The sequence below is a fragment of the Protopterus annectens genome, chromosome 7.part1, assembly GCF_019279795.1.
Source record: "Protopterus annectens isolate FY-2018-M chromosome 7.part1, PAN1.0, whole genome shotgun sequence".
NCBI classification, from domain to species: Eukaryota; Metazoa; Chordata; order Ceratodontiformes; family Protopteridae; genus Protopterus; species Protopterus annectens.
Window position 1 is genome coordinate 54738006 of NC_056740.1, and position 24112 is coordinate 54762117.

At 43.8% G+C, this 24112-nt stretch overlaps 1 protein-coding gene across 1 annotated transcript in view; it reads left to right on the plus strand.

Annotated features, from left to right (window-relative positions):
• Positions 1 to 24112, plus strand: part of ABTB1 (ankyrin repeat and BTB domain containing 1) — a 1282257-nt gene that overhangs the window by 1050329 nt on the left and 207816 nt on the right. The gene's annotated exons all lie outside the window — the stretch shown is intronic.

Genomic DNA, 24112 nt, shown 5'->3' on the forward strand with positions numbered 1-24112 from the left:
AGAATCAGAAGTATAAAATTTTGTCCATCCTTACATGAAATATATAGATCCCTGTCTACCTTTCCAGTAACTGTTTCTCCAGTGTATTTCTGTCACCTACTTTCTTCATGTTTGTCTTTCAATCGCAATATGTTTTGAGGAACTAATGTTGCTTTCTGTTGTTACAGGACTCTTTTCCAATTATAGTCTAAGGATAGCCTGATTTAAAAAGACAGACCAGTAATGTGTGTGTACTTGCTGACTTTACCGTTTGAATGCAGGGAGGTTAATTAAGCAGTAGCACAGTAACTGGATAAAGTATTCACAGATAGCATTGTAGGCTGCCCTTAACACTGATGAGAGGCTTCATTTCTTTGAGAACTGTGATGGCATCATGAGTATGTCTGTTGTCGGAATAAATCTTGTAAGGAGTTACACATGTATTGTGTGTGACAGATGGCAATACATTACATCATATTTATGTTGTTTTTTTTTTTTTTTCCTCTTTGACCTAGCAGCCTGCCAGCTGTCATCCCCCTCCCATTCAGTTTGGCTCATTTATTCCCTCATCACCGGGGGAGAGAGGGCCATCAGTTGTGGTTTGTGATGTTTTTCATTATGCCCCACACCCGTGCATCTGCCCAACAACATTCCATGAATGGGACATGCAGTGGACAACAGTGCTGAGATGTGCAATGGAGAGCAGTGCTGAGCCTCCCCTCACTTCCATAAGGGGCTGATGTCATCAAGACTGCCTCACCTACCTACGGGAGACGCCATACGGTTGAGGATCAACCCAGGCACATCAGCACTGTTGTTTTTTTTTTCCTGTATGTGTAAAACTGCTGTTAACAGTGCAGACACAGAATGATACAGCACATATATGTGAGATGTGTGACATTCATGCAGGATGTTATCATTGCTGCTTGTCTGTTAAGAACAGCAAATGGCTATGGTATATTTCTATGATATGAGATTATTAGTGCAGTAGGCTACAGTTTGTTACTAATCATTAGTCTGAATTTTGAATGCAAACTAAAGTGAGATGTTTTGTATTGACATACTTGGGAAGGTCTGGGAGTAGTAGACAGATTCTGTATTGACATACTTGGGAAGGTCTGGGAGTAGTAGACAGATTCTGAAGAACAATGTTCCAAAATATTGATGAGACTTATTTACCACTACTTGAAATTGCAGCCACATTCCATTACTGTGCAAGACGTAGTATGGCACCAAAGTGATTACTTGAATATAATATTTGCCAAACATGGGTTTGCATGCATAATACATTAACATTTTCTATGTAGTTTAGGAATCGTACCCAGTAGGAGAGTCCGATCATATAAAAAGTAAAACACTAAGAATAGTTTTGCGAATCATTTAGTATAATCTTGAGAAAAATCTTTCATGAAAGTAATGAAGAGAATGAGTACCTTGAAGAATCTGACAGCCATCAAAGAACAGAGCGAAAACTTGAGAGTCTGTCACTCTGCTTCTATTTGTAACAAACTCTTCAGTAGACATTGAAGAGCAATACCGTGTAAGAAAAAATATCTGGAAAATATGTGAGAGGAAGACAGAATATCATAATTATACTTACTAGAAGAAGGCAGTCTCTCCCCAAGTAGATGGATTATTTTTTTTTGTGTTGGCCAATATGTACCAGTGTTATGTTTAGTATTTTGGTGTGCAGTCTTTAGCTATAAATTGCTAGAAAATGTGACCAATTCTTATCCACTTCATGTAAACTGTAGTACTTGGTACATTGTGAAATCTTGCCATTGCTTGCTGATTGGCATATTGTAGCTTTAGCTAGCATTTCTCTGAGTAGCAAGTAGCTCTGAGATTGAACGCTAATTGAAACACCTTTGAAGGGTACACACCCATTACATCTGCCCACCCCCATCAAGGAGCTGTTTCAGTGATGGCACTTCCAGGCTTTCTCCAGGAGCACCTTGTGGTACTGGTTATTGGGTTGCACCTCTCAAAAAAAAAAATAAATAAATAAACAAAGAAACTGCAATTTTTAAGTTTACATTTTTTTCTCTTCTAAAATTAAGTTTTACGGTTAAAGTTACTGATGTTGGAACTCATTGCATGTGCTGAGCTCCGAAACCTTGCAATGTGCTATACAAAAAAAAAAAAAAAAAAAAAAAAAAAAAAAAAGAGAAGAAAGTGTTTTACTGTGCTCACCCAGCACATATGTACTTCATACTGGGAAATTAATAGATTTTGCAGAAATGTCATTGAGAAAGTATGCCTTCCCCTTTATTTCACTGCTAGTCCTGCAGTTGTTTAGTTTTATTAGAAGGCAAGTATCTTGAATGAGTGAGTATGGGTTGGGTGGGTGTGTATGTTGCATATACATGGATCAGATGATGCCTTGTATGCCAGGCATAGGTTGCCTCTCAGTAGCCTATAAGAGACAGATTATAGAGATAGGGCTTTAAGGCAGTCTGAATAGGACAATGTGTTTATACCCTCAATTCTCCTGGTAAGGAACCTTTGTGGGCATTTCAGATGTTGCATGTGTCTGGTCAGGTACATGCAGAAGAGACACTGTACTCAATGATGACTTTAATAAGGTCTGAAAAAGTGGTACTATGACTTGATCCTAGTTGCTATGTCATTACATACAAGTTGGGTGACATAGAATGATTTTCTTACTACCTTGGCCACATTTTGGTCAGAGGTGCAGTTTGGATTCATCAAAGGCAGGTCATGCTTACTCATTCTGGTGGATTTTTTGAAAAGTTCACCAAAGCAGTGGATGAAGGCAAAATGGTATATACTGCATATCTCAACTTGACCAAAACTTTTGACACAGCTTCCCACTTAGGCATGGAAGAAAAGCAAAATATACTGGGAATAAACCCCCTATGCCACCTGTTGGATTGCCAGCTGGCTTACAGATAGAGTGCAGATAATAAAAACAGGTGAAGTTGCCTCCACAAAGAGGCTAGTCACCAGTGGAGTCCCCCAGGGTTCTGTGCTGGGACATCTCCTGTTTTGCATCTACTTTTCTGCAAATAGCAAAGGGCTGTGGTTGACTAAGTTTGCAGATGACTTCAAGCTAGGAGCAGTCATTGAATCCACAATTGGCTTGGCCATCCTGCTGGAAGGTTTGTTGCAAATAAATAACTGGTACAAAAATCATGGACTGAAGGTAAATGCCAAAAAATACATTATTGTATCCTTAAGGAAGTCATCTACTCCACTGAACTTCCACATTGACAATATGCACCTAAGAGTTGACCCAGTTGTTTGGGATTCGGGAACTTATGGTGACAGTGACCTAACTTTGTTCCAATACGCATCCATTGTTGTGACAAAGTCCTATGATATACAGCTTTATAAACAAAGGCATTGGGTCTAGATTTAGGGATGTCATTGCTCCCCTTTACTCAGTCCCCATTAGACCAGTCATTGAATTTAATGCCCCTTTGGCATGTATCTGTCTAGACACATGCAACAGCTGGGATGTGTACAGAGATACCTTACTAAAAGGATAAAAGGCCTAAATAACATGTCCTGCATGTACCGAGTCAGAGTCCTATCAGTATACTCTGTATCCTACAGACTTCTAAGAAGTCACTTATGTCTGGCATACAAGGCATCCTCCGACCCATTACTGATGGATTTACTGTACATTAGTAAGTCAAATGGCATCAGAATTACTCTGTCTAAGGATCTAAACCTCTCCTGTAATATCAACAAAATGGTTTGGAGGGACAGATGTTTCTTGCAGAGGATAACTGCTCTGAACAGACTGCCTTACCACATAAAACAAAGTTCATCCCTGTCCACATTCAAGTGCAGTTTAGATTTATGTATGGGAAACAGAAAATTTACCTTAGGACTGCCCCCCCCCCCAATACTTCTTATGGACAGAGGCAGTTCCTAAATGCTTTATCGCATGTATGGGTCCCCTCAAATCATCTGGGGTATGATTCCAGTTATTCTCATCTGGGGTAATCTATAATTATTAACCATGGGATGGGTACGGTCATTCTGTAACAAAATGGGATGGGTTATTCTGAGCACAGAAATGGAAATTGTCTAGGCTTAAAATGGCCTGCAAGGGCAATTAACCTAGTACTTAGATGTGAACCTATAAAAAAGGATTCTACATACTCTGGGTATGCATAGGCATCTCAGGTACTATCTGTACAGAATTAAGCTGTTTATAAAAGCTGATCAGCTATTTATTTCATATCAAGGAGTAAAAAAGGGGCACCTTTGTCTAGAGAAACAATTTTCCACGTTGTTGTCCTTAGCTATTGTTTGTGTTATTCCCACCCTGGCAAATCCACTCCAGGTAGTATCAAGGTGCATTCTGCTAGAGCCATGTCTTTGATGGCGTACTGGAAAGGGTTGGATTCTAAAAGTAGCTACATGGTCCACTGTAATATTTCTACAATGTATTACAAACTGGATTCCTTTCCTAGGTCCAGGTCCAACTTTGCTAGGACTGTTCTCCAAGGACTCCTGAATTCATAACAGTAGATTTTAAAATCCCTCAGTGTGCTGCAGTAGCCACACCCACCCTGCATTTCCCTACTCTTCGTATAGTTGTAGGTGAGATATAAAGTAGGATTTTGTTTGTTTCTACTTTGTGTTATTGTTTGGTTGATTCAGGATTGTTTGGCTGTTTTCTCACTGCATGGGCAAGAAAGTACTGAAGAAAGCTTCAGTCTAACTGCTAATTTCTGTCCTTGGGAATTAAACAATTAGCAGTCAGAGTGAAGTAGTGCGTGGTGGGGTGGGTTGTGGGGAGCCAGATATTTTTGAATCAGGCCAGTTGTTGTTACTAGGCAGGAAACAACCCCTAAGAGGTACTGCAGCAATGAGGAATTTTGAACATCTATTGTTATAGGTAAGTGCAACTTAGTCGACTAAAACTCTCCTTCCAAGATCACTGTTGGAGTAATACTGATAGATTGGGTTTCTTGCCAAGGATGGCCATACCTCTGTCTAGCATATCAAAATCTGGGTGCTTTCTTCTTCAGTTGTACATCTGGCGTATGAACTAAATCCAAAGGTGGGAGGTACAAAAGTATGAATTATCTCAGAACTTCTTTGCTGCCATCCTGAAAGCAGAACTTCATCTTTTGTCTGTGAGATGTATGGCTAGTATAGCTTTCTAGCCATTGGGTGAATAAGTAGGCTCACGTTTGAAATCTCTGCACTTAAAATGCTGCATGTTGATATGCCAAAAAAAAAGACTAAAAACACACAATAAGAATAAATACTGAAGATAGCTCTTCTCCTTAAAACTCTTTTTATTTGCAAGCCCCTCTCCCTGCACCCTCCAAACGTGTATATGTATATGTATGTATATATATATATATATATATATATATATATATGTGTATAACAATATGAGATTACCATACGTTGGAGAGAATTTTTATTAAGAACCCTCCTCTGGCCCAGCTGTGCTTTCCCTTTCTACGGAAAAGCCATTAACCCCCACCCCCCCCTGAAATATGTTGCCTACAAACAAGGATAGCAGGGCTATGGACAGGTATGGTAAAAAGGTTTATACCTCTGCTACCTTAGCTTTTAAGACTGTCAGTTCCCAGACCCATATGACCAGGTACTTTTTTGTCTATTCTGTCTAATCTGGGTGATGTAATCTGTGCCATGCCAGAATCTGATAAGTCTTCTACTCTGACTTTGCTTAACTCTGCCTCTCAGGTGCCAGGCAGTCTATTAGTGCAGTTGTGATGCTGCATATGTATCTTCAAGGGTTGCCTATCCAGGGCCCTGTTCTACAGAAGTGTTCCTGGCTAAGATCCAGTGTTTACTGGATGATGTTGAGGCCAAACTCTTGGATTTCTGTCTGGATAAACATCCTTGCTTTGATACTGCAGATCTTTTATAAATCTTTACAAGAAAAGGGAAACGTTATGCAGGACTTGAAACAGATTTTCCTTTCCCCGGTGGCTAAGCTCCAGAGGAGTTATCCAGCTAAAGTTGGTCCTTTTGTCAGGTAAGGTTAAAAGCAGCCCTAGAAAGACAAAAAGGGCCAACAAAAGGAGATTTCAAGATAAATCGGGAAAGGATGACAAAGGGTTTCAGCCTTCCTTTCCTGACAAACCTGTCTCTTTATGACCGTCTCCTTTTATCCTCCCTCCTCTTTCCCCTCGGCCAAGTTCCCCTGTCCCAAAAACTCCCCTCCCCAACAAGGAAGGCAGTCACAACAGACAGGTGGTTTTCTCTTTCACAGAACAAGGGTACAGAATGTCATGAAAAACTTGTCACTTTTTTTTCTGGAATCCCTCAGCCACCTCATTGTCAGTTCCTCTAGTTATTCTATTTTGCAATATCTCAGTTAACAGGGAATTATTCAGGCAGTTCCACTCATTAGACAGCGGATTTTTCTCCAGAATATTCTTGATTCCCAGAAAGGACGGCACATGGAGGTGAAGTCTAGACCTTTCCCAACACCTTTTTGAATGTCCCAGTCTTCATAATGCTAACCCTTAAGTCCCTCTTCTCTATGATTTTTTTTCTCAGGGTTATTTAGTGAACTTGCACTTGAAGGATGCCTAGCTTCACATTCCTGTCTACCTTTTTGAGGAAGTACTCACGATTCTGTGTTTCTTCATTGCATTTTCAGTTTTCTGCTTTACCCTTTGATCTTGCTATGGCCCCAAGGGTATTCACAGTGTCTACCTCCAATTGTTGCCTTCTGCAGACTTCAGGGAATCTAGCTGTTCTCTTGCTTCAGGTTCCTTCTCACGACACACTTTGGAAGGATCTCAGTTTCACAGTGAACCTTCTTCACAGTCTGCAGTTCACCTTGAACCTGAAAAAGAATGCTGAGACTCCTTCCCAAGACCTGATCTTTGTAGGGTTCAGGATCAACTCTTTGTCAATGACAGTGTTCATTACTTCAGGCAAGGTTCTGTTTTTGAAAAAGTTCTTGCAGGACTTTCTTTCTTTGCTGTTGACCTCAGCAGGAACATACATCAGGGGCCTGGGTTACATAGTATCAACTACAGTATTCCTATGCTTCTGTATACTAGATTCCACATAAGGAAGTTACAGTGGTCTCTCAAGTCAATTTGGCTTCAGCACTGCCACCCTTGGGACTTCCATATCCCTCTCTTTGTCTGCATCAGGAAGGAATTACTTTGTTGATCAACCAGATTTCTCTCAATCTGGGAGTACCTTTTCTGGTTCCTCCCCATTGCCAAGACCTGTACATGGCTGTGTCTGTCTTTGCATGAGGAGCCTGTTCCAACAATATCAAGATCCAAGGTATTTTTTTCTGACATATAAAATTCATGGAGCTGAAGTCTCTTATTCTCTCCCTTCTGTCTTTGAATCATTTATGGACTCCAGGCCCCCTCAGGATATTCACAGACAAGACCACAGTTATATGGTGAACAAGCAAGCAAGGAGGTAACAAGTCTTGCAGCCTTTGCAGACTTGCCTTTTATGGCATGTGAGATTGTCATTCAGTATAAACCTTCTTCAGACAGTTTAAAATTCCCATCAGAAAGGAACACAGTGGCAAACACCCTGTGAAGATTCAGGGCATATCCTCATGGATGGATGCTGAACAGGGACGTCTTCCTAGACATTGTCCATTTATTCCTCAGGTAGATCATTTTGCCTCCAACCACAACAGATGGTTGCCCCTGTTCTGTTCCATGGAGCCATGCCCTCAGGCATAGAAGACGGATGCCATATTTTTTTATGGTAGAGGAGGTTATGAAGAACACACTAAAAATCATGTTAGTGACTCAGTTTTGGCACAGCCAGCTATGGTTCCTTTTCCTTTTCCATCTGTCCATGGGCATTCATCCCAAGTTACCTCACATGATGGACAAAGGCTCTTTTATTTATTCATCTTCAGACTCTGCAATTAACTTGAATCTTTTCAGGCACCACTTTTCAGAGGATGTGCTTCAGGTTTACAGAAGGCTAGAAAATCTTATGTTTCAAAATGGAAGAGATTTTCTTTGTGATGGGAAAAGAAAAAAACAGATCCTTTTCCAAGTGGGAGTCCCTACTGTTCTGTCTTGGAGTGAGCTGCTCAACTGTGGCATGGCATACTCTACAGTTAAAGCTCATTTATCAGTCAATCTGCTAATTTTCTTATAGATTCACCTCTTTCTGTATGCTTTCAGGTCACCAAGGAAACCGATTCCACCTTCTTGGGACCTTAACTATTTTCTGGAACAACTGACCCTTGAGACTTTTGAGCCAGCTGCCACTTCATACTTAAAGCTTTGTACTTGCAAAACTGTTTTATTAATGGCCTTTAGCTAAAAGAGCATCTAAACTGCAAACTTTGATGGCTGTTTCACCTTTCCTTGTTTTTCACAAGGATAGGGTTACTCTTAGAACTAATCCATCCTTCATGCCTAAGGTGGTTAATGAGAGTTATACTCAGTCTCCCCTCCTTTCCTTCTCAAAACTGTGGGAAAAATTCTCCATTCATGGGATGTACATAGGCCGGGTATCTGTCTCTTCAAGAAGAGAAATTGGGGCTGCTAGTCTCAAAGCAAGCAAACTGTTTCTTCCTGGATTTCCTTAGCCATTTCCTTTTGTTATTCTTTTCATGGGAAACAGCTTCTTAACAATGTCAAGGATCATTCCACCAGAGCAGTTGCTTCTTCTGGAGTCTTATTCAGGTGTTTAGTTTCTAGAATTATTCTTGAAGCAGCTACTTCGTCCTCTTTCCACACTTTTATTAAGCACTGCAAGTTGGATATGTTTTCTAGAGCAGAATTTGCAAGGTCCTTCCTGTAGGGCTTGTTAGACCACATCTCTTTTACTCCTTTCTCCTCCCTTCCTTCTGAACAGCGTTAGTATTATCCCATCTGTTAGTAAGAGCGCAACAGTGATCTTGGGAGGGCATAGTACAATTGTGTAAAAACTTACCATAACAGTAGATATCATGCTGATCTTTCTTGCAATATTACACCCTCCCTCCTGTCCTCCGGTGGGCTTGTTCTTTCTTTCTTTCCTAGTCTAAGTGGACCTCTTCCTTACTTTTTTCTCCATTCTCTTTGGTGGAATGTACATATGTAAATAGTTAACCTTTCCATCTGCTTCATTATTTTGGTATGGGGCAAGCAAGTTCTGAGGCATTTCATACTTGTATGTCCCTTATATACCTCCCATCTTTGGACTTGCATCATAGGTCAGACGTATGGCACTCGAGGAAGACACTCAGGCTTCAGTATGCTGGCTGAACATGCATCTATCCTTGGAAGGATACCCTATCTGCTAGTAATACTGCAACAGAGACCAGTAGGACATCTACTGTTGTGGTAAGTTATTACACAACTGTACTTTTATTCTATGAACTCTCTAAGCATATAAGGGCAATATCTGTTCCTGATTTTGTTTTTTGTCACTCATTACATTTTAGCTCTCTGCTCCATTTTTGTGCTAAGAGTTTGAAAGGCATGTGTAGATTTGTGTGTGTGTGTGGGGGATGCTGCAGAGATTGCACGCTGCATTTTGATAGCAGTAAGCTGAGAAGATACAGTACTGTTTAGCAGTTTATGTATTTTGTATTCATTTGATTATAGTCAAATCTCTGGAGTGTACAGTCACAGTGATACAAGTGGCTTAGATTGCTGGTAGTTGTGTGTATAATATATATATGTGTGGGGGAAATGGATACATTCAGGTGTCCCTGATTTCACAGAACATGTCTGGTTTTGCCTCATATTTTGCTCTTTTCCTTGTAACTTTTATGTTTCCGTGGCAAGTCTGGGAGAATTTCAGACATTTGAGTTTCAGACTTATGCTGATGTGAAGCTTATTATTTTGGCAACTTTTGAAGTGTATAAAGGCAATATATGTTGCTGATTAGGGCCCTTTATCCCCTATTATTTTTAGCTTTCTGCTTTATTCTTGAGTTAAGAGTTTAAAAGGTGAGTGGATTCATTTTCCAGGTCCAGAAGAAGCTTTACTAGGACCGTTTTCCAGGGGTTCTTGGAGTCTTAATCGATTTCCTCCTCCCTTTTTGGTTTCTGAACTATGGTAATCTACCCAAATAACTTAATTTACTGCACTTGTGGTCTAATACTGCACCAATGATCTGTTGTTGATCATTGTACTCTTGAGTAAGTAAACTTCCCATAACAGTAGATGGAGGTGCATCTAGGGTGGGTCTAAGGAGGCAGCAGTCCCTGGTGCTTGGGGGGGAGGGGGGGTGCATTCGCAAATTTTATAATAATGTTTTGCTCCTCATGTAAATGATGTGAGTAAAGCAACAGTATCAGTGCAGTGACAAGTCTGTTACTAATAAGGCAAAACAAAAAAGTAACTGGAACCATGAGCAGGGATAAAACAACAGTTGTTTGTTCAAAAAGTATAAAGTCCACAAATTACTTGAAAGGCCTGAAAAAGCCTGTCAGGCAACTTTTTAAGTATGTTGTAGATTTTAAATTTGTGGAATAAACATCTCTCTGTTTTTTACAAAAGCAACCTTTCAAGTAAGTTGTGGACTTTATACTTTTTGAACAGACAACTGTTGTTTTATCCCTGCTCCTGGTTCCAGTTGTTTTTTTGTTTTGCCAGTAAATGATGTGAGGGTAGGCAACATAGTGCAAGGGTATAAGGCGTTGTTGCTCCTCCCTACGAGAATGGGCTTTTTTTTTTCTGCTCTAACATAGAGGCACCTGATTGGAGAGTGGCATCGGCCAGCAAATGAGCCTGCAGTGGCTCTGAGAGTAGGTATTCTAATAATTCACTGTTGCAGTAGCTATATCCTCCATCCAACCCCCTTTCTTTTGATGTTTCTGGCAGGATGTGGGTCTGTATACCTTTATGTAAATAGTTATGCTTCCTAGTAATTTTTTTTCCCTTTCAGGGCTGTTGGCACATTTCCTAGGGCAAGAAAGCGCTGAAAGTTTTGGTACTCTGTCTTTTTATATATTACTCTTCTCAAGCTCCTGACATAGTGAGTGGAAGGTTCCCTTAAGCTTTGAAAAGCTGATTGGTTGGTGGGGAATGGGACCAAAATTGCTTTGACTAGTACAACAGTGACCTATTAGAACATCTGCTATTATGAAAAGGTTGCTTACTCCACTGTACTTTCCCCTTAAATGCATTTGACTCACTGCGGTGAATGTCATTACAGCTGTAACTTCTCAGATACAGGGACCATATTACAAGCAGTGGTAGCCATGGGACTTCAAACTGTTGTAGTACTTCCCACAAGACATTCTGGAGTAAAAGGTCCTATATCTTCTCCAGTCCCACGAAAGGTATACAAACAGTATTGGCAAACTCCTATGATCCCCATCCAGTAGCTGTAGCTGTTAAGGGACAAGGAACTGATCCAGTCTTCCATGGTGGGGGCTAAGTTTGAATCTCAGTTTTTAATCAGATACTCAGTTGTTGGGCAGAGCCTCTTTTGCAGAACACTGCCATATATTCCCTTCTTTCCAGCAGATGTTCTTCGTGTTTCACTGTTGCAGTCATCACATTTAGGTTATCCCTGCCAGGGTAGCCCTCGGTCGGCCCAAATACCAGAGGCTTAGTATTTCTGCATCGGTTGCTGTCGCTTCAGGACTGACGTCAGGTTGTCAATAGTATAAAGTAAGGCAGCCAACGCCATTACTTCAGCCTTTCTTGCCATGGAGCCCAAAGCAGAAGCAGTTCGCATGAGTGCCGGTCAGCCGCTACCTGAGTTTCGTCTTCCGAATTGAAGCTGAAGTCTTCTAAAGCTAAGTACCCCATTGGGGATCCTTTTTTCTTGCACTAACCGATGTCTGAAAAAGTTAACAATTGTCTCGCCTGTGGAAAGCAAATACCACACCGTGACTTATTCTTACTGCGTCACTTGCTTAGGCCCAGACCATGACGTCCCCCGCAGTCGCTTTTGTGCTTTGTTCAGTGCCAGAAATATACATAGTCGGGCCCTTATTGTATACAGATATTTTCACTTACAGCCCTCGAATTCCGATATGGCTTCAGTAAGCCATCCGACAGCAGATCTTCCAAAAAGACATAAGAATAAAGACAAAGACAGACCGCACAGGTCCAAACCTACCTACAACGCTTCCGTTAAGCTAGTCATCAGTTCTCTTATCCTCAGTGAGGCGCTTTTGCAGCCCCTGATACCCGCTTCTGTGGATTTGCAGGCCACTACCGAGACCCTTTCGGAGTCTTGTATGCCCCAAAACTCTTCTTCGACTAAGGATCCTGCGGTTCTCTCTCCCTTGGATGGGTCCAGAGCCACTGAGCAGGCACCAGCTTCTGAGGAAGTAGTTCGCACTACTAATTCTCGAAACAAACCAACGACTTCTGTCACGTCTACCATTCTTTCGAAAACTACCGAGTTTCTAAGGCCCAGGGTACGAACCACACCCAAGAAACCGGCGACCCAATCTCAGGCACCTGCTTCCTTGCCTCAGTCTCAAATGCTTAAGATGGCGGAAGACCTTATCATGCTGATCAGGGGAAGCCAAGCTACCCCTTTCAAAAGAAAAAGAGATCTGTCCCCAGTAGTTTTATCTGAACAGGAGTCTGATGACTGTGCTGCATCTGAATATGAAGACATGCAACCCCTCTCTGCCTATGAGGATTCTGATGCAGAGGATTCCATTCCTTCTGCCCCCCCCCCCAAGGACTTTTCCTTTGGGGAAACCCTTCATACCTTAAGGGAGCATTTCCAATGGGAATGTCAGGACTATCCTCAGTCTAAAAAGAGACGGGGAATTTTTAGATCTTCCACAGCACAGACCCCTGGCCATTCCCCCAGTCCTGGATGTTGTGGATGATGTTTTCCTGGAATCCAGTTTGACTCCTGACACACTCCCTCCTGCACCCAGAAAACCTGACCGGTATTACAGAGTCCCTGACAAATTTCTTTATAAAAATCCTAATGCTGACCCTGAGGTAATTTCTCAAGGGCCTAAAGGAAATTAAAGCAACCTCTGCTAAAAATACCACCCCCTCAGATAGGGATTCCCGAGCACTAGACAGATGGGATAAAAAAGTATGCACCTCTGCTACTCTTGCTATCAGAGCACTAAATTGCCAGTTCCATATGCTAAAATTTCAGCAACATACCATGGAACTCCTCAAACAAAAAGTGTCTTCCTTTCCTGCTTGTGCAGAATCTATAAAGAGTTACAAGAGTTAATGCATTCTGCAAGTCAGGTAACTAAACACACCTTGCACTGTGGTTTTGACACCCTAGAAGCTTCTTGTAGGGCAGCAGTCACTGGTTCTGTCCTTAGAAGGAATGCATGACTTAAGGAACAGCTCTTGCTAGACCATGTTAAATCTAAATTGTTGGATGCACCCTTGCACAAAGACAACTTATTTGGCACTAAGGCAGAGGAGGTCTTAAAAAGATGGAAGAAAAAGCTAAATCTATGCAGACAGTTAAGGATTCCTTACAAGTCCAGCCACCCAGGTTCAGCAGGTATTGCCCCTTCAAGCACTGGTCCTTTCCTGCTCCCACCAGGTCAGTTCAGCCCAGACCCCATGGAAGCAGACCCCCCCCCCCCAGACAGCAGCCACAGGGAATGCAGAGATAAAAAACAGTGGAATGCCTCCACTTCAAAAACAGGGAGTTCTAAGCCACCCCCTCATGGTAAGAACTCACAATGACTCTCCTCCCCACCCCCTCCCTCTGTCCACCTTCACTTACCCCAAGGAGGAAAACTCTCCTTTCACGCAAGCACCTGGGCCACCATTACCAATGACCTTTAGGTCCTCAACATAGTGTCCCAGGGATACAAATTCTCTTTCCACACTCTTCCGACTCCACAAGGGTTCCCAGATCTACCTCCAAACCTGTGGGCAGAGGCACAAAAATAAGTAATTTCCCTGCTCTCTGTGAGGACAATAGAGCACGTTCCTGCAGAACAGAAAGGCCAAGGTTTCTACTCCAGACTTTTTCTGGTACCCAGAAAAGAGGGCACCTGGTACCCCATCCATTCTAAACACCTTCCCGGGGATACCAAAATTCAAAATGCTCACCCTCCAGCAACTGTTACCCATGCTCTCCAAGGATGCTTGGCTAGCCACCCTAGACCTAGAAGAGGCCTGCCTCCCCATTCCTATCAGGGAATCATGCAGGAAATGTCCACATTTCAGGGCAGGCTCTCTGCACTTTCTGTTATCTGCACTTCCCTTTGGCTTTTCTACTGCTCCCAGAGTTTTCACAAAATGTCTGGCTCCTGCCATTGCCTTTTGCAGACTAGGAATATCCAAATTTACCCATACTTAGACGACTGCCTAATTCAGGCAGACAGTCAGGAAAAGCTGTTCAAGCACCTGGCCTTTGTAAAGTCCCTACTGACCTCCCTAGGGTACACAGTCAACGAAAAGAAATTCAAACAAGTGCCCGCCCAAAGGATTATATTCCTGGGAGCAAGCCTGGACACAGCATTCCAGATGGCATTCCTTATACCAGAGAAGCAAACTTACCTGGCAACCTACTTCTGTCAACTAGCCACCAGGCCCCAGTTATCTGCAAGGAAAATCCTGAAAGCTCTGGGGTTCTTGGCATCTTGCATTCTACTCATTCCATTTGCCAAACTGCATATGAGGAAACCTCAGTGGTACCGAAAAAGACTTTGGTGTCAATACTCTCAAGACCTGGAGACTCTTATACTCATGATACCTGGCCTCAGAAAAGATTTTCTTTGGTGGGCAGCAGCATGCTCCCACAAGGGACTACGTTTCTCACCAACCCCCGCCACCCAGACCCTCATCACAGACGCATCAGACTATGCCTGGGGTGCACACCTGGATGGCAGGTGCATACAGGGCCAATGGGAACCCACAGCCAATCCATCTGCACATCAACCAAAAAGAGATGTTAGCTGTCCAGCACACATTGACAGCTTTCAGGCCCCTTCTCTCACCAGGGGCTCTCCTGGTCAAAACAGACAACACCACTGTGATGTGGTATATCAACAAGCAGGAAGGGACTCACTCCTACCCTCTATGCAGGTTAGCCATGACCCTTTGGCACACAGCCTCTGCCATGCAACTCCACTTGTTGGCATAATTCCTGCCAGGTTCTCTAAACTCTCTGGCAGGCCACTTAAGCAGAAGTCTTCTGGACCCACACGAGTGGCAGCTAGACTAAAGGACCTTCACCCTAATAACTCAGAAATGGGGCATCCTGAAGGTTCACCTCTTTGCCTCCCACGCCAACCATCAGCTCTGCACCAGGGAGCATCACTGCATGGCTTGGAAAGTGGATGCCCTGTCTTTCCCCTGGGTCAATCTATTGGTCTGTGCCTTTCCTCCACTATCTTTTATCCCCAGTGTACTGCTTACAATAAGGGGGGAAAAACCAAGGACAATTCTTATTGCTCCAGATTGGCCTCGCTAGCACTGGTACCCACTGCTGCACAGCCTGTCCCCACTGCCACCATGGCATCTCACTCAGACCCCAACCCTCCTGACCCAGAGGGAAGGGGAATTCATGCATCCCCAATTGCAGACCCTCAGTTTGGCAGCTTGGCTTATTCCCTAACCACCAATCAATCTGCCAACCTCAGTAAACAGGTTCTAGATGTTATACATGAGGCCAGATGCCCTATCACTAGAAAGTCTTATGCTGACAAATGGAAAAGGTTCTGCACCTGGATTCAGGCTAAGGGAGCCGATACGGCACAGCCCTCCCTCCCTTTCATCCTGGATTACTTAGCTGACCTGCTACACAGTGGTCTCTCTTTTTCCTCTATTAAAATTCAAGCCTCTGCTATCTCTGCTCATTTCCCCACAGAGCAGCCCCTTTTCTCACACCCTCTAATCAAACAATTGCTAAGAGGGGCTAGCAAGTTGAGGCCACCCAGAATTGCACCTACCGCAGCTTGGGACCTTAAGTTTGTGTTGGAAAAGCTCACCCTGCCCCCCTTCGAACCAGCACCTTCAGCAGAGTTAAAATTTCTCTCCTGTAAGACAGCTTTCCTTCTGGCCATCACTTCAACCAGAAGGGTCTCCAAGCTACAAGCACTCATGGCTGTGGAGCCCTTCATCATCTTCCGTGCTGACAGTGTTTCCATCAGAACTAACCCATCCTTCATGCCCAAAGTAGTGTCCAGTGTAGCTCTCAACCAATCCATTCATTTGCCCACCTTTTTCCCTAACCCACAGAACATGGGGGAAAGAATCCTGCACTCTCTAGACGTGCACAGACAGCTCAGATTCTATCTAGACAGGACTAAATCCTTCAGAAAGTCTGATCAATTGCTGGTTAGCTTTGCTGCAGGGGCCAAGGGCAAAGCCATCTCCAAACAAACAATTTCCAAATGGATAGCACACTGCATCCATTTCTGTTACAAGCAACATGGAAAGCGTCTCCCTAAGGGAGGTCAGGACTCACTCCACCAGAGCAGCTTTCACCTCTGCAGCTTTCCTCAGAGGAGTCCCCACCAGGGACATCCTGGAGGCTGCCACCTGGACATCTGATCACACTTTCACCAAACATTACCACCTGCCAATCTTCTCCAAATCTAGGGCAGGGTTTGCCACTGCAGTCTTGCAGGGCATCCTAGCCAGCCCCTAGTCTCCTTGACTGCCTCCACCCTTTTCTTCAGCTGTGAGAATCAACCCAAATGTGATGACTGCAACAATGAAACACGACAAACATAGTACAGTTGTTTACACTTACCATAAATGTAGATGTTCGAGTGTATTCACTGTTGCAGTCCTGGTTTCCCTCCATCCCCCTCTTCTTTCTTCTCTCTCCTTGCAAGGGACATTTTTGTATGTACTTTCTACTGGTGGGGTTCTTCCACCCGATCCTGGCTCCCACTTGCCCCGGTTAGGGCAAGAAAAACTGATCTAATGGCGTTGGCCTTAATTTATACTACTGACGACCGAACGTCAATCCTGAAGCGACAGCAACCAACGCAGAAATACTAAGCCTCTGGTATTCGGGCCGGCCAAGGGCTACCCTGGCAGGGATATCCCTAAATGTGATGACTGCAAAAGTGAATACACTCGAACATCCACATTTATGATGTGTACACAACTGTACTTTTGAAGCAGCTTCTTCGACATCTGTTTGTACCTTGCAAAGCTTTCCTAGTAGCCCGCATATCAACCTGTTGGATTTCAGAGCTTTAGAACTTTTATTGTTTTACTTGTAGTTAACTGATTTGCCCACCTGAACATATCCCACTTTCAGTGGAGGCCTGACAAAGCTGAGCTCCAAAAGCATATATGGTGACAAGTAAAAATAACAATCATTAAGCAATGTGGCAAACATGGTAACTTATTTAGCTTAAAATGTAGTAGGTAATGCATATCATAATTGTTTATTAGTGTTACAGGTACCTGTAGAAATGAATTTACATGTGTGGCATGTGCTATAAATTAAGATGAAAATGTAAAAGTCAATCTGTATCCGTAACAGCGCTAAATATAAACAGAGATGCTATTTTTATCCAGACCATCTTCATATGTTTTGACAGTAAAATGTTTTTTATTGCACTTGAATGACTTGTATCAGCTTAAATCCACTAGATGTCAGTGTTCTACAGTAAATTCTGTTTTTTCTAAGGTTTAATACAAAATGCCACAATTAAATTTGTATTTTTCTTCCTTTTTAAGGAAATAATTTATTTTTGCACAGTCGCTTTTGTTAAACAACTCATTCAGACTGATGATATCCTTCTGTTCATATGTTACAATATTCATAACATGAGGGTGTCTGCCCCCACCTGACTTGTACGTATGGACAGTATACACAAGTCTAATGCTACTGTATAGTACATTCGACAACGCACATCAGCTAGCAAACGTCGGCTATAAAGCGACGTCATGTATAAAGTGGAAGTCAGCACGTACCAACCCCAGAACTTTTTTGCCGCCTGTCCGATTGCTGCTCCGGTCGTCACCTGCCAGGTAAGTTATGAAATTGGATCAGATAAGTACCCCGTTGGGTTTTTTCTGTAAATCTTTGGCTACTATTTTGTGTGTGTTTACATGGCAGCTAGGAAGGGCAAGTGTCAGTGTGGAAGGCAGATTCCACATAAAGATTCTCACAAAGTTTGCTTGTCTTGCCTAGGCCCAGACCACAACCATACTGCTTGTGCTATTTGTAAGGCCTTCATGCCTAAAACCTTCCAAAGCTGGTTAGCTTCCTTAAAACTCTGTCTTGAAAATCAGTGCCTTAAGAGTTTAGTGTAAGATATGGAAGCAGCGTCAGGTCCTTCTGACAAGCCACAACCTAAGAAGGCCAAGAAACCAAGGCCTAATCTTCCTGCTGCTCCCTCTTTTCTGGACTTCCCTTCTGGGACCAATGTGGGTCCGGAGGCCCTCCCAGAATCGGTAAACATTCCTTCCACGGGTACCATTGGGGAAGCTGTGAAGGACCCTACCAGCATGTCTGCAATGGGTTCATAGGCATCTTGATTCGGCCGTAGATGGGGAACCATGGCTTGTAATTACTGAAGGCCCACATGCCTTCCCCCAAGTCATCATGCAGGAGGATGTAACCACTGACATCGTAGAGTGTAGGCTGACGTCTGGCCCTGCTACCTTCCACCACATGGAAGCTCCTAAAAAGAAAAGAAATTAAAACCAAACATGTTTCCCCTGTTCCCCAGACACAAGCTCCAGATTGACAGGCCTTCTCCCAAGGCCTTTTCAATGCCTTTATGGCTCTTCATCAGACCTCGGCCCCTCCTTTCTCTTCTCCTGTCTTTCCTTCTTCTGCTCCTTTAAAGAGGACCTTGGAGGATATTTCCTCAGATGATGAGGACTCTTCAGGAGATGAGTCCCTAGCTTACTCCACCCAGATCTCTTCCCACTTGGGGTACACCTCACCTGAAGAGTAATCAAATTGTACTGACTCTCCTAGTGAGGATATTTCCTTTTGGAGAGACTATTTTGAAGTTGAAAGAATTCTTCCAATGAGGCTGTTGCCAAGTGTCTGACATACAAAAGAGGTACTATGACCTCCTTCAGATGGACTCTCCCTCTCCATCTGCCATTCCCCCTGTCCTTTCAGCTTTTTTAGATGCTTTTTCAGCAGCTTCCAAATGTCCAGACTCCCAGCTTCCAGCTCCCAGGCGCCCAGACAGGTTTTACAAGGTGCCTGAGGACTCCAAATTCCTCTTTAAGGCCCCTTCTGCAGATCCAGCTACCATTTCAATCATTGCAGACAAGGCATCCAAATTATTTATTTATTTATTTATTGATTGATTGACATTTGTTGACCGGGAAGGTCCACTGGGTCAAGGACCCACTTTCAGTGGAAGCCAAGGGAGAAAAGCTCCACAGGATGTACAGCACAGAAGTCATTGAACATGGGTGTTTACAAAGATCATTAGGCACTTGCACAGAGGTTAAATACAATGTTTCAAAAAGATGTCCAATACAATACAATACAAGAACAGTAGTGCAAAGTTCAAAATACAGTACCGAATACAAATTTAGATGCAATAATACAACAGTTAAAGTTTGTGTTCAGTAAAGACAGGAGTTTTGCAATGGAGAAAGGGAGTATGATGTAGTGTTTATGGTGGTTTGGTAGTGATTAGGCATGAACCAATGGGATTACTGAGATAATGGCCTTTTAGTGCAGTATTAAAATATTTTAGGATCTAGTTGAGTGATGTGTAAAGCAGAGCATTCCAAAGTTTAGCAATGCTGTGAGAGAATAAGCTTTGACCGGCTCTTTTGTTTGGTTTGGTTATGCTTAATAGGTGTTTATTGGTAGACCTTAGGTTATGGGATGAGCTGTATGATTGTAGGATAGAATGGAGTGCTGGACAGTTTTTAGGTTTGAATATTAATTTGTGAGCAAGAGTTAGCTGGGTATAGTGAGGTAGTGGGGGAATTCAAGCCATTTCAATACAATGATGGCTTGGCAGTAATGAGAGTGGTTAGTCATGCCTGAGGCAAATCTAGGTATTTTACAATAGCAGGATTGAAGTTTGTTGAAGCGGGATGTGTGGAGGTTAGTAAAAATAGGGCTTCCATATAGGAGGGAAGGAATGAGCAGAGTATTAGCAAGTTTAAGTCCTTCTGCTTCCTTGCTTCCCTCGGATAAGGAGAGCAAAGTCATGGAGAGATTGGGGGCAAAAGTATACGCCTCTGCTACTTTGACTTTCAGGGCAATTAACTGTCAGACACATATGGCCAGGTATTCCCTAGCCCTCCTAGCAGATGCAGGAGAGCTCCTTTCAAAGCTCCCTGACTCCCCCACCAAGGCTAAGCTCTCCTCCATCCTCAGTTCCTTTGCCCAGGTTACGAGGCACTCCATCAAGTGTAGTTATGCTACTGTGGAGGCCTCAACCAGGGCAGCTGCATCTGGGTCTGTGCTGAGGAGGTATTCATGGCTCAGGCTCTAACCCTTGCCAGATGATATTAAGGCCAAGTTAATGGATGCCCCTCTGGACAACAAAGCCTTTTTTGGTAACTCGGCTGCAGAGTTATTTAAATCTCTTCAAGAAAAGGCCAAGGAACTCCAGGATCTTAAACACATCTTTGTTTCTCCTGTTCCCAGGTTCCAAAGGAATTACCCCACTAAAACTTCTTTTGGCAGAAAACCAGCTAGGCCAATTTCTACCAAAGAGGGATCCCAAGAAACAGATTCCTACAAAGTCTGCCTCCTCTACTCCCACTCAGAAACAACCCTTTCAAGCTATGCCAGGTAATTTTTGACTACCTGCCTCCAGACCCATCAATTCCTTTGTCTCTCTGTCTCTCCCTGCTTGGAATCAGATTAGCCAGGACTTTTGGGTCCTTTTCATCATTCAACAACATTTTATGGAGTGGGACACTCTTCCCTCCTTCAAGGGCATCCCATAACCACCAAAAGAGAACTAGAACTTTATTTCCCAGCTCTTATCCAACCTTCTCTCTCTCAAGAGAATGTTCAGGTATTCCCGATCTCTCAGGTGGGAAAAGGTTTCTACTCCAGGATGTTTCTGGTTCCCAGGAAGGAGGGCTTCTGGAGGCCTATTCTAGATCGCTCTTGTCTAAATATCTTTCTGAAAGTCCCTACCTTTCATATGCTGACCTTGTCCACACTTCCCCAGGCATTTGTGGTATCACTGGATATCAAAAATGCCTATCTTCATATCCCCATTCACCCCCAGTTCAGGAATTTTCTTTGTTTATTGTTGCTTCCTCACATTTTCAGTTTTGTGCTTTGCCTTTTGGTCTGTCTGCAGCAATGAGGGTCTTCACAAAATGCTTAGCTCCTGTCATAGCGTACTGCAGACTACAAGGTATACAGATTTTCCTATACCTAGACAATCTTCTCATCCAGGCCCTGTCCCCAGACATCCTTCACGGGAATCTCTCCATAATGGTGCCTCTCCTGAAGTGTTCCTCGGCTCAGAGTCGGCCAAATTGCAAAGCTCGAGGTCTCTAACAGCTCGAGGCCGAAACCATATCCCACAATGCACCTCTATCTTCCCCAGATCTAGTTTGCCAGTATAACAGATCGTGCGTTTTCTACAGCTCAGGCCATTTTTGAGAGATAAGTTTCTTCTTTTTTCTTGGACAGTTACTAAAATTTCTCATTAGATTTCAAAGTATTTGCAAGGATAGGCTATCCTTCTTGTGTTTCCTTTTCTAATAAATAGTTTAATAATAACAAGAACTTGTGTTCTCGTTTTGGGCATTTGGCCCTGTTGGTTTCCTTAAGTTTCTGTAGCCGCGTTAGGCTCTTTTCAATTGTTTCACTGTAGCCGGTTAGGCTTATTTCTGTTTTTTGCAGCTACAGCCAAGTTAGGCTTTTCTTATTTATATTTGTAGCCGGTTAGGCTTATTTTGTTTTTTGCTGCTGTTTCTATTGGATTACTGTTGGGATTGTTACTGTGTTATCTACAATGTCTGAAAAGGCCAAGTCAGGGTTTAAAAAGTGCCCTAAAAGTAATCAAAAAATGTCTATTACAGATGGCCACACCACCTGTGTCTATTGTTTGGGAGACGTTCATCTCCAAGAGGTTTGTTCCATTTGCCATGGTTTCATTGCTAGGGTTTTGGCAGAAACGAAAAGAAAGTTGGTTGAACTTGGTTTGATTAAGTCTGCATTCCAGTCAGACTTGGATACTGCTCCGGGAAAAACAAAACCTTTATCTTCGGCTTCTTGTTCTGCGAGTTCGGATCTGAAGGGCTCTTCGGTTCTGAAGGCTTCCAAGAAGGTTCCTGTATCGGCTCCACTATCATCGGAACTGACTATACAGGTAGTTGGTAGGAGCTGGTCCCCAGTCTTGGAACCGGTGTCTCCTACCTTGAGAGCTCCGATTGTGGGCTCACCGGCTCCTTCTGTAGCTTCCTCATGGGCTTCCAGACTTTCAGATTCGGATGTGGATCGTGTGGTATGGAGACTGTTAAGAATCCAGAGCTAGCCAAAATTCTGTCGGCTTCGACTCGGGCAGCTTCGGAACTGACAAAGTCATCTCCTGTAATTTCTGCTCCTCCTCCGACTCGAATCGAGACATCGGAGCCGGTGGGGGCTGTTCAGTCATTTGTGGAACCGTCTGTTCCAGCACTGACTTTGGACTTGGCAGCGACAACCCTGATGTTTTTTGCTCCGGCGGTGGAATCTGGGAGCCGACACTCTCCCATTGGTTCCAGGGAGGAGAGTAGAACCGATGTGTCAGTTCTGACTCTTCTCCTTGAGGCCTCGGTGAGGATGAGCTTGGAGCTGGCAGTTTTGGTGCGGGAGGAGTCATCGATGTCTTTGGACCCGTGTGCTTCCTCGCATCAGAGCTGTGGTGCCTTCCATGCCATGAGGAGGGTTTTGTCCCCCCCCAGACAGTCACAACCTCTGAAATGGCCACCTCCTCCCAGAAAGCGCCAGAATCTTCTCCGTCACTGCAGACCCACCGTAAGCATAGGGACCCAGAGCCTCAGGAAGCCCCATTGGGGGAAACCTGCTCTTCTGAGACCTCCCCAGAAGTTCCCAATGAGGAGGTCCCTCGGAAGAGGTTATGTAATAGGAGACATTTAGATTCCCCTCAGGAATCCATCACATCTGACACTGATTTGGAGGAATCAGAAGGGTCCCCAAAGGCCCCGTTTGAGGATATCTCCTTTGCGGATATCCTTGAGATCCTTAAGCAGAGGGGTGAATGGCAGCCCCTTAACCTTACCGAGGATGAATCGGTGCTTCTGGAGGCTTTCGGGTCTCAACCCTCCACCTCTTGGGTTTCTCCGCCCTTCGATGAGTTGATGGATCTTTTGTCTCGAAGGGCGTGAGAGTCACCAGATTCTATGGAGCCTGTTCCCAGGAGGCCCAACAAATACATTTCAGCTCCTCATGACAAATCCTTCTTATCCAAACCTATACCTGTTGATGCCTAGGTGGTTGCGGCAGCCACGAAGAAAGAGATGTCTGAGACCTCTAGGTTTGTCCATCCTCCTAATAGGGAATCTAGGGTCATGGACAGATACGGCAAGCGCATGTTCATTTCCACGACCTTTGCTCTTCGGTCCTTGAACTATCTAACCCATTTCACAAGGCTTCAGAGAGATCTTCTGAAAGAGCTAGGAGATACTCTCCAGGGTGCAGTAGCCGATTCAGTGGTGGACAAAGTGGTGTCTCAGCTTGCTACCCTCAATTCTATCGTTAACTCTTCCATGCACCTCATATCTTACGCAGCTGATGGGTCGAGTAGGGCAGCGGGTACAGGAATTGCTCTGCGGAGGCATTCCTGGATGTGTTTTTGCGGAATCTTTCAAGTCGTCATTTGTGAATGCCCCTTTTGATGGTCCTTCCTTGTTCGGACCAAAGGTTATGGAGACCCTCACCAGATGTGAGCAAGACAGAAAGACTCTTGTCTGCCATAGGAGTCTGTTTTTCCACCCCTACTAGACCTTACCCTAAAGGTAAACGGGGTGGGAAAAATGTGGTTCCGCAAAGCCCAAGAAGCCTTTCTGAACTCACGAGATGAAGCCTCCTCCAGGGGCAGAGGAGGGGGCAATGATGGAAGCCGACGCCCACGGGGCAGAGGGGGTCCGCAGAATCAGGGCGACAGGGATCAGTTCCTTGGGAAGCCCTACCAGCGCTCCTGAAAGGAGGCCCGACTGTCTGCTCTGGAGGTAGTCGGGGGACATTTGTCTTTGTACCGACGCACCTGGCTAAAACTGTCAGAAGACCGACCGATGGGTACAAAACGTCATATCCAAAGGCTATTTCATTCCCTTTCATACCCAG